The sequence below is a fragment of the Saimiri boliviensis genome, chromosome 3 (assembly GCF_048565385.1).
Source record: "Saimiri boliviensis isolate mSaiBol1 chromosome 3, mSaiBol1.pri, whole genome shotgun sequence".
Lineage (NCBI taxonomy): Eukaryota > Metazoa > Chordata > Mammalia > Primates > Cebidae > Saimiri > Saimiri boliviensis.
This window is the reverse complement of record NC_133451.1, coordinates 130,800,289-130,812,669: the sequence shown is the minus strand read 5'-3', so window position 1 is coordinate 130,812,669 and position 12,381 is coordinate 130,800,289. Positions and strand designations below refer to the sequence as shown.

Sequence of the window (12,381 nt, the reverse complement as noted above, 5' to 3'; positions counted from 1 at the left end):
AGCTAGAGGAGCAAGATCAAAAAAAACTCAAAAGCTAGCAGAAGACAGGAAATAAGTAAGATCAGAGCAGAACTGAAGGAGACAGACACACAAAAAACTTTTCAAAAAATCAGTAAATTCAGGATATGGTTTTTTGGAAAGATCAACAAAATAGACCACTAGCTAGACTAATAAAAAGAAAAGAGAGAAGAATCAAATAGATACAATAAAAAATGATAGAGGGGAGATTACCACAAATTCCTCAGAAATACAAACTACCATAGGAGATTACTACAAACAGCTCTATGCACACAAACCAGTAAATCTGGAAGAAATGAATAAATTCCTGGACACTTGCATACTCCCAAGACTAAGCCAAGAAGATGTTGAAACCCTGAATAGACCAATAACAAGGTCTGAGGTCAAGGCAGCAGTTAATAGCCTACCAACCAAAAAATGTCTATGTCCAGAGGGGTTGACAACCAAATTCTACCAGACATATAAAGCGGAGCTGGTACCATTCCTGTTGAAATTATTCCAAACAATACAAAAAGAGGGAATCCTCTCTAACTCTTTTCATGAGACCAACATCATCCTGACACCAAAACTGGCAGAGACACAACTAAAAAAGAAAACTACAGGCCAATATCCATGATGAACATTAATACAAAAATCTTCAATAAAATACTGGCAAACTGAATCCAACAGCACATCAAAAAGCTTATGCACCACAATCAAGTAGGCTTCATTCTGAGGATGCAAGTCTGGTTCAACATATGCAAATCTATAAACGTAATCCACCACATAAACAGAACCAAAGACAAAACCACATGATTATCTCTATAGATGCAGAGAAGGCCTTGACAAAATGCAACAACCCTTTATGCTAAAAACTCTCAATAAACTAGGTATTGAAGGAACATATCTCAAAATAATAAAAGCTATTTATGACAAACCCACAGCCAATATCATACTGAAAGGGCAAAAACTAAAAGCACTGCCTTTAAAAACTGGCACTAGACAAGGATGCCCTCTCTCACCACTCCTATTCAATATTGTATTGCAAGTTCTAGCCAGAGCAATTAGGCAAGAAAAAGAAATGAAAGGCACTCAATTAGGAAAAGAAGAAGTCAAATTGTCCCTATTTGCAGATGACATGGTCGTATATTTAGAAGGCCCTCATCATCTCAGCCCAAAACCTCTTTAAGCTGATAAGCAACTTCAGCAAAGTCTCAGGATAGAAAATCAATGTGCAGAAATCACAAGCATTCCTGAACACCAACAACAGACAAACAGCGAAATCATGATCAAACTGCCATTTACAATTGCACAAAGAGAATAAAATACCTAGGAATACAGCTAAAAAAAGGAGGCAAAAGATCTCTTCAAGGAGAAGTACAAACCACTGATCAAGGAAATAAGGACACAAACAGATGGAAAAACATTCCATGCTCATGATTAGGAAGAATCATGAAAATGGCCATACTGCCCAAAGTAATTTACAGATTCACTGCTATTCCCATCAAGCTACCACTGACCTTCTTCACAGAATTGGGAAAAAAAAAAACAACACTTTAAACATCATATGGAACCAAAAGAGGGCCCCCATAGCCAAGAGAATCCTAAGCAAAAAGAACAAAGCTGGAGGCATCACGATACCTAACTTCAAACTATACTACAAGGCTACAGTAATCAAAACAGCATGGTACTGGTACCAAAACAGAGATATAGACCAGTGGAACAGAACGGAGGCCTCGGAAGCAATGCCACATATCTACAGCCATCGGATCTTTGACAACCGGACAAAAACAAGCAATGGGGAAAGGATTCCCTTCTTAATAAATGGTGTTGGGAAAACTGGCTAGCCATATGCAGGAAGCTGAAACTGGACCCCTTCCTTACACCTTTTACAAAAATTAACTCCAGATAGATTAAAGCTTTAAACATAAGAACTAACACCATAAAAACACTAGAAGAAAACTTGGGCAACACCATTCAGGACATAGGCATAGGCAAGGACTTCATGACCAAATGCAATGGCAACAAAAGGCAAAATAGACAAATGGGACCTAATTAAACTTAAGAGCTTCTGCACAGCCAAAAAAAAAAAAAAAAAATCATTAGAGTGAAATGGCAACCAACAGAATGGGAAAAATCTTTGCAATCTACCCATCTGACAAAGAGCTAATATCCAGAATCTACAAAGAACTAAAGCAGATTTACAAGAAAAAAAAAAAAAAACATCCAAAAGTAGGTGAATGATATGAATAGACACTTTTCAAAAGAAGACATATATAAGGCCAACAAACATATGAAAAAATGCTCATCATTATTGGTCATTAGAGAAATGGAAATCAAAACCACATTGAGATACCATCTCATGCCAGTTAGAATGGTGATCATTAAAAAATCTGGAGACAACAGATGCTGGAGAGGATGTGGAGAAAAGGAACACTTTTTACACTGTTGGTGGGAGTGTAAATTAGTTCACCCATTGTGGAAGACAGTGTAGCGATTCCTCAAGGATCTAGAAATAGAAATTTCATTTGACCCAGCAATCCCATTACTGGGTATATAGCCAAAGGATTATAAATTGTTCTACTATAAGGACACATGCACACATATGTTCGCTGTGGCACTGTTTACAATAGCAAAGACCTGAAACCAACCCAAATACCCATCAATGATAGATTGGACAAAGAAAATGTGGCACATATACACCATGGAATACTATGCACATAAAAAAACGATGAGTTTGTGTCCTTTGTAGAGATATAGATGAATCTAGAAATGAAAATTCTCAGTAAACTAACACAGGAACAGAAAACCAAACACCACGTTTTCACTCATAGGTGGGTGATGAACAATGAGAATACATGGGCAGAGGGAAGGGAACAACACTCATTGGACTAGGTGAGGGGTGGAGGGGAGGGGAGAGGAGGGACAGCGTGGGGCAGGGAGTATGGGGAGGGGTAACATCAGGAGAAATGCCTGATGCAGGTGACTGGGGGGGTGGGGTGGAGGCAGCAAACCACCACGGCATGTATGTAGTTATGCGACAATCCTGCAGGATGCAGGATGTGTACATGTACCCTAGAGCCCAAAGTACAATTTAAAAAAAAAAAAAAAAATCAGACTGAAGGGAGGGTCTGGGGAATGTTAAAGGGGTCACAAAGGAGAAAACATGTTCAAGCTTATGTTTTGGAGCTTCCATAGAGCTGGAGATGTTTCCTCCTGTGAGCAGCCATAGCACACTGCTTCACATATCCTGGCATATTAAACTGCCATTTTTATATCCTATTTTTATTTCCCCTGTTATAAGCTTTTTGATGGTAGGTGCCAGATTTTTATTTATCTTAGTTTTCTAAATGCTTTGCTGTAGTGCTTACCACCTAGTACGTGCTTACTAAATGCAGTCACGCATTGTTTAACAATGGGATATGTCCTGAGAAAGGTGCTCATAGGTGATTTCATCACTGTGTGGACATCATAGAGCCCACTTACACAAACCTCCTAGGCTATTTGGTATATCCTATTGCTCTTAGGCTACAAACCTATACAGCATGTTACTGTACTGAATACTGTAGACAATTGTTACACAATGGTAAGCATTTGTGTATCCAAACAAATCCAGACATAGTAAAGGTAAGGTAACAATATAACCTTAAGGGACCACCTTTCTATATGCGGCTCCTCATTAAGCAGTGCAGAGATTTAACTATTGAATGAAGAAAGAATGTTAAATTCCCCATTTGATGAATAAGTCAAACAAACAGACGCAGGGAGAATGCTTTGTGAGAAAGTTTGAAAGTTATTCCAAGTACAACGAAAAGCACAACCACCTCCCCCAAAAATGCATACAGAAAAGAATAGAAAATATTTGACAAGCTAGATCTATAGATCTACAGAGAATGTCAGATTAGTGGGAAACGGTATCTGAGGAGCCAAGTTCCCATGTGTGAGTTCCTATTGCAGTGAAATGCTTTCCGTAACTAGGTGACTAGCTGAAATATGTCAGGGATGGATGGAAGCTCAGATTGCTCAGTGATTTCAGAACCTTGGGTAGTTTTCCATAGATTCTCACTATAGATGTAGGGTGAAGAAAAGGGGAAAAGACTTAGGGTAGACTTTCCAAAAGTACTTTGTCCTAAATTCCTCTTTCTGACCTATAAAATAGCAGGGAAATTCAGAATCTATTTGCTTTGTACAGGAGACAAACACTTTTTGGGTAATTTGGGATTGCTGGTTTGACATTTTAACTTTAAGGATTTATATTTAAGTATTTCATGTTTACTGATCCACTGTATCTGAGGTAAGGAAATTAACACACTGAAAGGAAGTAAAATTTACCAATGAATCAGTATTCCATGCTTTTTATGAAAAGATGACTTGAAAAAAATATTTATTAAATCATGAGTAGAAAGATGATATGGTTTGTCTGTATCCCCAACCAAACCTCATCTTGAATTGTACTCCCATAATTTTCATGTGCCGTGGGAGGGACGCAGTGGGAGATAATTTGAATCATGGGAGTAGCTTCCCCCATACTGTTCTCATGGTAGTCAATAAGTCTCAGGAGATCTGATGGGTTTTATTAGGGGTTTCTGCTTGTACATCTTCCTCATTTTCTCTTGCCACTATTATGTCAGAAGGTTTTGCGGAACTCTAAGTCCAATTAAGCCTCTTTTTCTTCCCAGTCTCAAGTATGTCTTTATCAGCAGTGTGAAAATGGACTAATACAGTAAGTTGGTACCAGGAGTTGGGCGTTGCTGAAAAGATACCAAAAATGTGGAAGCAACTTTGGAACTGGATAATAGGCAGAGGCTGGAACAGTTTGGAGGCCTCAGAAGAAGAGAGGAAAATGTGATAAAGTTTGGAACTTCCTAAAGATGTGTTGAATGGCTTTGACCAGAAGCCTAATAGCAATATGGACAATAAGGCCTAGGCTGAGGTGGTCTCAGATGGAGATGAGGAACTGGTTGGGAACTGGAGCAAAGATGACTCATTATGTTTTAGCAAAGAGACTGATGGCATTTTGCTCCTGCCCTAGAGATTTGCGGATCTTTGAACTTGAGAGAGATGATTTAGGGTATCTTGCAGAAGAAATTTCTAAGCAGCAAAGCATTCAAGAGGTGACTTGGGTGTTGTTAATGGCATTCAGTTTTATAAAGCCAGTAGAGTATAAAAGTTCAGAAAATTTGCAGCTGGACAATTCAAAAAAGAAAAAGCCATTTTCTGAGAAATTCAAGATGCCTGCAAAAATTTGCATAAGTAATGAGGAGCTGAATTAATCCTGGAGACAACGGGGAAAATGTCTCCAGGGTATGTCAGACGTCTTCACGTGGCCCCTCTCATCACAGGTTTAAGGCCTAGGAGAAAATGGATTTGTAGGCTGAGCCCAGGGTCCCTGTGCTGTGTGCAGCCTAGGGACTTAGTGCCCTGTATCCCATCCACTCCAGTTGTAGCTGAAAGGGGCCAATGTAGAGCTTTGGCCTTGGCTTCAGATGGGGCAATCCCCAAACCTTGGCAGCTTCCACATGGTGTTAAGCCTGTGGGTGCCTGAATTGGTGTTTGGGAACCTCCACCTAGATGATTTCAAATATATGGAAATGCCTGGATGCCCAGGCAGAAGTTTACTGCAGGGATAGGGCTTTCATGGAGAACCTCTGCTAGGGCAATGGAGAAGGGAAATGTGGGGTCAAAGCTCCCACACAGAGTCCCTGCTAGGGTACCACCTAGTGGAGCTGGGAGAAAAGGGCCACAATCCTCAGGACCCCAGAATGGTAGATGCACTGACAGCCTGCACCATGCACCTGGAAGAGCTGCAGACACTCAATGCCAGACCGTGAAAGCAGCTGTGAGGGAGGCTGTATGTACCCTGCAAAGCCACAGGGGCAGAGCTGTCCAAGACCATGAGAACCCACCTCTTGCATCAGCATGACCTGGATGTGAGACATGGAGTCAAAGAAGATCATTTTGGAGCCTTAAGATTGACTGCCCCTCTGGATTTTGGACTTTTGTGGCCACTGTATCCTCTTTGTTCTGGCCAGTTTCTCCCATTTCAAACAGTTGTATTACTGAATGTCTGCAGGCCCATTGTACCTAGGAAATAATTAGCTTGCTTTTGATTTTACAGGTTCATAGGCAGAAGGGACTTGCCTTGTCTCAGATGAAATTTGGACTGTGGTCTTTTGAGGTAATGCTGAAATGAGTTAAGACTTTGGGAGACTGTTGGGAAGGCATGATTTGTTTTGAAATGTGAGGACATGAGATTTGGCAGGGGCCAGGGGCAAAAAGATATGGTCTCTGTGTCCCCACCCAAATCTCATCTTGAGTTGTAGTCCCAAGTGTTGTGGGAGGGACCTGGAGGCAGATAATTGAATCACAGGGGCAGTTTCCTCCATACTGTTCTCATGGTACTGAGTAAGTCTCAACAAGATCTGATGTTTTCATCAGGGGTCTCTGTTTTCGTGTCTTCCTCATTCTCTCTTTGCCTATTGCTATCCATGTAAGATGTTACTTGCTCCTCCTTGCCTTTGGCCATGATCGTGAGGCTTCCCCAGCCACATGTAACTGGAAGTCCAGTGAAATCTCTTTTTTGGTAAATTGTCCAGTCTCAGATATGTCTTTATCAGCAGTGTGAAAACAAACTACTACAGTCTACTTACAGATTTAAGATTCTCAAATCAAGGGAAACTAAGAATTTGTCACCAGCAGATGTGGTCTTTCAAAAAAAAATTGTTGAAGTTCCTCAGGTGAAAGAAAAGTTTACCAGATAGAAACTTGGAACTTCAGGGAACAAGGAAGAATAAATAAAATGAGAAATGTCTTGGGAAATAAAATAGACTGTATTACTCCCAATGTTTTCTTTAAAATATGTATGATGGTTCAAAGCAAGGATTATATCATTTCTCCCAGGGTTTTCAATGTATATGTAATACATACAACAATCACAGTATTTTTTTAAAAAGCAAGTTAGTTACCTCCTAGATACAATGTGGGTACAGGTTTGGGTAAATACAGCTGTTCAAATGAGAGAAATTGGCCAAAACCAAGAAGTTACAGGGCCCATGTAAATCCAAAATCCAGCAGGGCAAATTTTAGAGCTCCAAAATGATCTCCTTTCGGTATGTCGTTATCAGCAATGTGAAAACAGACTAATACAAAAGAATTACAAGAACACTGTCCCTTTCCAAACTCGTTTACCTTTGAATCATTGTAGCTTCACAGAAACCCACTGACTCTGAGATAAATATCATACCCAGCTGTCTAATAAGTTATATTCCAAAGAGCTAAAGAAGTCCTATGCCTGGAAATAGTTTTTCTTGAGTTCAATGACTCAGAAACATCTAGTACGAAAGATGATCACAAAAGAAAGTTTGCTCTCATTAGAAAAGAAAAACAGAGGCATTTCTGAAATTAGTCTTCAGATTATTTATTAAAGGCCTAGAAAATAGGGTGTGCTCTTCAGTAGTGGTGAGTAGCTGCTACAGAATCCACTCACCTCAGAGAAAAAAACAAAAGCCCTGGCAATTCATTGTTTGCCAATACATTCTCTTATGACCTCTCTTAATTGGACTGTAAACTCTTCCTCTATTTCCTATTAAGGCTTTTTATTCTTCTTGTTGAAATTAGAAATACTGTAGATATATATATAGGGAAACACCACATTGCAAACAGAAGAGATTGTTTGAAAATAAACAAATCATCAGGTCACATATCTAGAGAAACTTGGGATAGTTAAAACAAGAGTGTATTTCCTTTACTTTAAATTTTTTTTCAAATCAAAATGGATTAAAGATTTAAAACACACACACACACACACACACACACACACACACACACCCCAAACAAAAAACAGTTAACCTAATAACTACTCTGTCTCCATCAGTGAACCTTGTGCTGAAATCGTCTGTTACATCTGCCATGAAAAGTCTGTGAGCAACCTGAGAGCAAGAAGTCTGCTTACAAATTGTCAAACTCTGAGTACTTAGCACAGTCATCATTTCATATTTGCTAAACTACATATTTATCAGTCTTTAAGGTATAATTCATTGTATAACACACCATTAATTTATTTTATTTTTTTGAGATGGAGCCTTGCTCCATTGCCCAGGCTACAGTGCAGTGGCATGATCTCAGCTCACTGCAACCTCTGCCTTCTAGTCAAAAGATTTTCCTACCTCAGCCTTCTGAGTAGCTGGGATCACAGCTAATTTTTGTATTTTTAGTAGAGATCGGGTTTCACCATGTTGGCCAGGCTGGTCTCAAATCCCTGACCTCAGGTGATCTGCCCACCTCGACCTCCCAAAGTACTAGGATTACAGGCATGAGCCACTATGCCTGGACTGAGCCAATGCACATGGCCATTAATACAGTTTTGCACAGGAGGACAAAAGGAGGTACCACATTTGAACACTGCATTTATAAACAACTATTATAAAACACATCCTGATTTCAAGATATTAAAATGTAAAACATATGCCTTCAAATGGAGGAAATCCTGTAATTGTGCTCTAACTGAATTTCTCACGTCATAAAAAGTGGACACTTGCCTGCATTATGTCAGTAGACAAACATTCCTCAGCACGAGTGACGCTGACTCAAAGCATCCTACTTTTCCCATACTGCTTTTTCTGAGGCCACTGATCACCCCTAAATATTTGTCTGCTGTGTTTTCCTTGATTTCTTTGTTTCCTTGTATTAAACTCTTCCTCTCCAAATTCTTCGCTGGCTTTTGTATGTAGCCTTCTACAGGAATTGACCTATAAGGCTCCTTTTCTTCTTTAGTGGCTCCCATTTATCTTGCCCTCAATGTGGGCACTCCACAAGGCTCAGTCCCCTTCATTTCTCAGTTGTCACTAGTGGTTCTCAGCCCTGGTGACACATCACAATCATTGGTAGAGCTCTTTTAAAATGTCCAAGCCCAAGCTGAATGCGGTGGCTCACACCTATAATCCCAGCACTTTGGGGGGCTGAGGCAGGTGGATCGCCCGAGGTCAGAGTTCGAGACCAGCCTGGGCAATATGGCAAAACCCCATCTCTACTAAAAATACAAAAATTAGCTAGGCTTGATGGCGCATGACTGTAGTTCCAGCTACTTGGGAGGTTGAGGCAGGAGAATGGCTTAAACCTGGGAGGCAGAAGTTGTAGTGAGCAGAGATCACGCCATTGAACTCCAGCCTGGGCAACAGAGCGAGACTCTGTCTCAAAAAAAGATAAACAAAATGTCCAAATCCAGATCCCAACCCAGACCAACAGAATCAGTCAGCCTGGACTGAAACGTGAGCTCTGTGACCTTGGTCATGTGACATAATCTCTGACATCAGTTTCTTCAGCTGTATAATTAATGTTAAATCTGCTTCATCAGATTGCTGTACACACATGCTTTACTTCCCATCATTATAGTTAATATTGTCTCCTCTTTTCTCCTTTTACTTAAAGCCCACCTTTCTTTAAAAGCTCCACTGAACCTTTCCCCTGGCCCCAGCTCTCCATAATCACATTTGTTTTGGCTTGTTTGCAAAGCCCACTGAAAACTCAAGATGGCCCTGTAAAAATGAAATTGTCTCCTGGCTGTTCCTTCCTTTCCTTCCCTTTCTTCTTTCCTTCTTTCTCTCTTTTTGTTCTTGAGATAAGAGTCTCACTGTGTTGCCCAGGCTGAAGTGTAGTGGCATGATCTCAGCTCACAACGACCTCTGCCTCCTGGGTTCAAGTGATCCTCCTGCCTCAGCCTCCCCAGTAGCTGGGATTACAGGTGTGCATCACCACATCTGGCTAATTTTTGTATTTTTAGTAGAGATGGGGTTTCACCATGTTGGCCAGGATGCTCTTGAACTCCTGACCTCGTGTGATCTGCACACCTCGGCCTCCCAATGTGCTGGGCTCACAGGCGTCAACCACTGCACCCAGCCCTGATCTTTATACAGCTGTTCTTGTCACCTTCCAATCCATTCTGCATGTAGCATTCCAACATTCCAGAATGATCTTAACAAAGCAATTAGGATCATGTTGCTTTCTATTTTACATCTTCTAATGAATTTTCTTTGTTCTTATGTTTATTAAAATCCAAATTCTCTAGCCTGGGTCACAAGAGTCTACAAAATCTGATCCTCATCTCACTACTCTCCTCACTGCTTTCTATATGGTCTTGCAGCACAGGTTGTAATTTGATGTACTCTTTCCCACCTCAGGGCCTGGCTCATGCTGTTCTCTTGGGCAGGAATGATCTTATAGTCACCTACCTTTTCTTTTTCTTTCTTTTTTTTGAGACACAGTTTCTTTGTCACCCAAGCTGGAGTACAGTGGCACAATCTCATCTCACTGCAACCTCCACCTCCCGGGTTTAAGCAATTCTCCTGCCTCAGCCTCCTGAATAGCTGGGATTGCAGGTGCCTACCACCACAACCGGCTAATTTTTGTATTATTAGTACAGACAGAGTTTCACCATGTTGTCAGGCTGGTCTTTAATTCCTGACCTCAAGTGATCACCTGCCCTGCCCTCCCTCCCAAAGTCCTGGGATCACAGGCATGAGCCACCACACCCAGCCTCACCTTTCTTTTCAGCATCAGTTTAATCACTTCCCTCAGCAAACACCTCACCAGGTGGGTGCCCTGCAAAAACCTCCTTTATCCTGTATTCTTTATAATGAACTATTTTATCAGAAACTGGATGGATTTGGGTCAGATATTAACTTTTGCTCAATATAGCTCTATATTTTTTATTTATTACCCTAAGCATGATTTACATTTGTAATTTTAAAAAATTTGTTTTTAAGTTTGAGAAACAGTATGGTTGGGGTTTTGTCATTTATTTTTTATTTTTGGAGAAGGGGCTCTGTCACCCAGGCTGGAGTGTACTGGCATGACAAGGCTCACCGCAGCCTCAACCTCCCGGGCTCAAACGTTCCTCCCACCTCACCTCAGCCTCCTGAGTAGCTGGGAGCACAGGTATGCACCACCACTCCTGGTTAATTTTTAAATTTTTTTTCTTGTAGAGATCAGGACTCTATGTTGCCCAGGTGGGTCTTAAACTCCTGGGCTCAAGCCATCCTCCCACCTCAGCCTCCTGAATAGCTGGGACAGGCACAGCCACTATGTCCAGTTAAGTTTCTATTATTTGTAGAGACAAGGTTTTGCCATGTTGCAAAGGCTAGACTCAAACTCCCGGCCTCAAGCGATCGTCCTGTCTCGCTGGGCCTCCCAGCAGATTAGGGGTGTGAGCCACTATGCTAGGATTATGGGTGTGAGCCACCGTGTCCAGCCAATATATATATAGTTTTTAGACGGAATCTTGTTCTGTCACCCAGGCTGGAGTGTAGTGGCACAATCTCAGCTCACTACAACCTACACCTCTTGAGTTCAAGTGATTCTCCTGCCTCAGCTTCCCAAGTAGATGGGACTTCAGGCACATGCCACCATGCCCGACTAATTTTTTGAATTTTTAGTAGAGACGGGTTTTGCTGTACTAGCCAGGATGGTCTTGATCTCCTGACCTCATGATCTGCCTGCCTCCACCTCCTAAAGTGCTGGGATTACAGGCATGAGCCACTGCACCTGGCTGCCAAGACATTATTTTTAAAAAGCCATAGTTGCTTTAATGTATGTCTCCTCCCCTAGAATTCAAGTTCCAGGAAGGGCATATACTGAGGCTGGCTGGTTCACCATGTTGGCCACAGAATCTAACAGTGCTTTGAACTCAGGAGTTGCTGAACGTATTGAGTGAATGTTGTTGACTGAAAAAAGCAGAACATAAAAATTGGTTGGGAGGCTAAGCACTAACCTTGCCCAGGAGAAAGATGGCTCTCAGGCCACCTTACAGGATGCAAAGGGGTGGGACACACCTGAACCTGTCTGAGACAGGGCCCTATTCAAGAGTATCCTGCTATCAAGGGCTTTGAAACAGGGTAGGTGCTTATAGTCTCAAGAAGGAAGCAGTATTCAGGTTATTGGTTTCTGACTAGTTAGAAATAGGACCCAAGCCAGGAGTTATAGAGGAGTCCAGGGGGTTGTTAATACATTTAATTTAAAAAATGTCTAGCTGTAATTTTCTAGTTATTCATTATTAATTTGGCTCTCGGTATTTGCAAAGTAATTTTTTTTTCACGTATATCCCGTTTCCTAGTTGAATCTGCAGTCTCCTAAATACAAGGTCTCTTTCCTAAGCATTCTACATCCTCATGACTCAGTTGAACCCATAGCATATTCCCTAGAAATGAATATAGCTAACATTCTTTCATTCAGAGAACATGCTCAGAGCTTCGGTGTTTCTCAGATACCTTCCAAAAAGTTTTTAATGTTTAAATAAACGCAACACATTTTCATGTTTTTATCACAATGCCTCTTGAAGTTTCATTGATTTTCAGTTGTCTTTAATGTTTTTCTTTGCTTGGACATATTTCA

General features: G+C 41.0%; 1 protein-coding gene across 1 annotated transcript in view; it reads right to left on the bottom strand.

Moving 5' to 3' along the window:
- SPMIP2 (sperm microtubule inner protein 2) overlaps positions 1-12,381 on the bottom strand; it is a 119,552-nt gene that overhangs the window by 39,800 nt on the left and 67,371 nt on the right. The window lies entirely within an intron of this gene.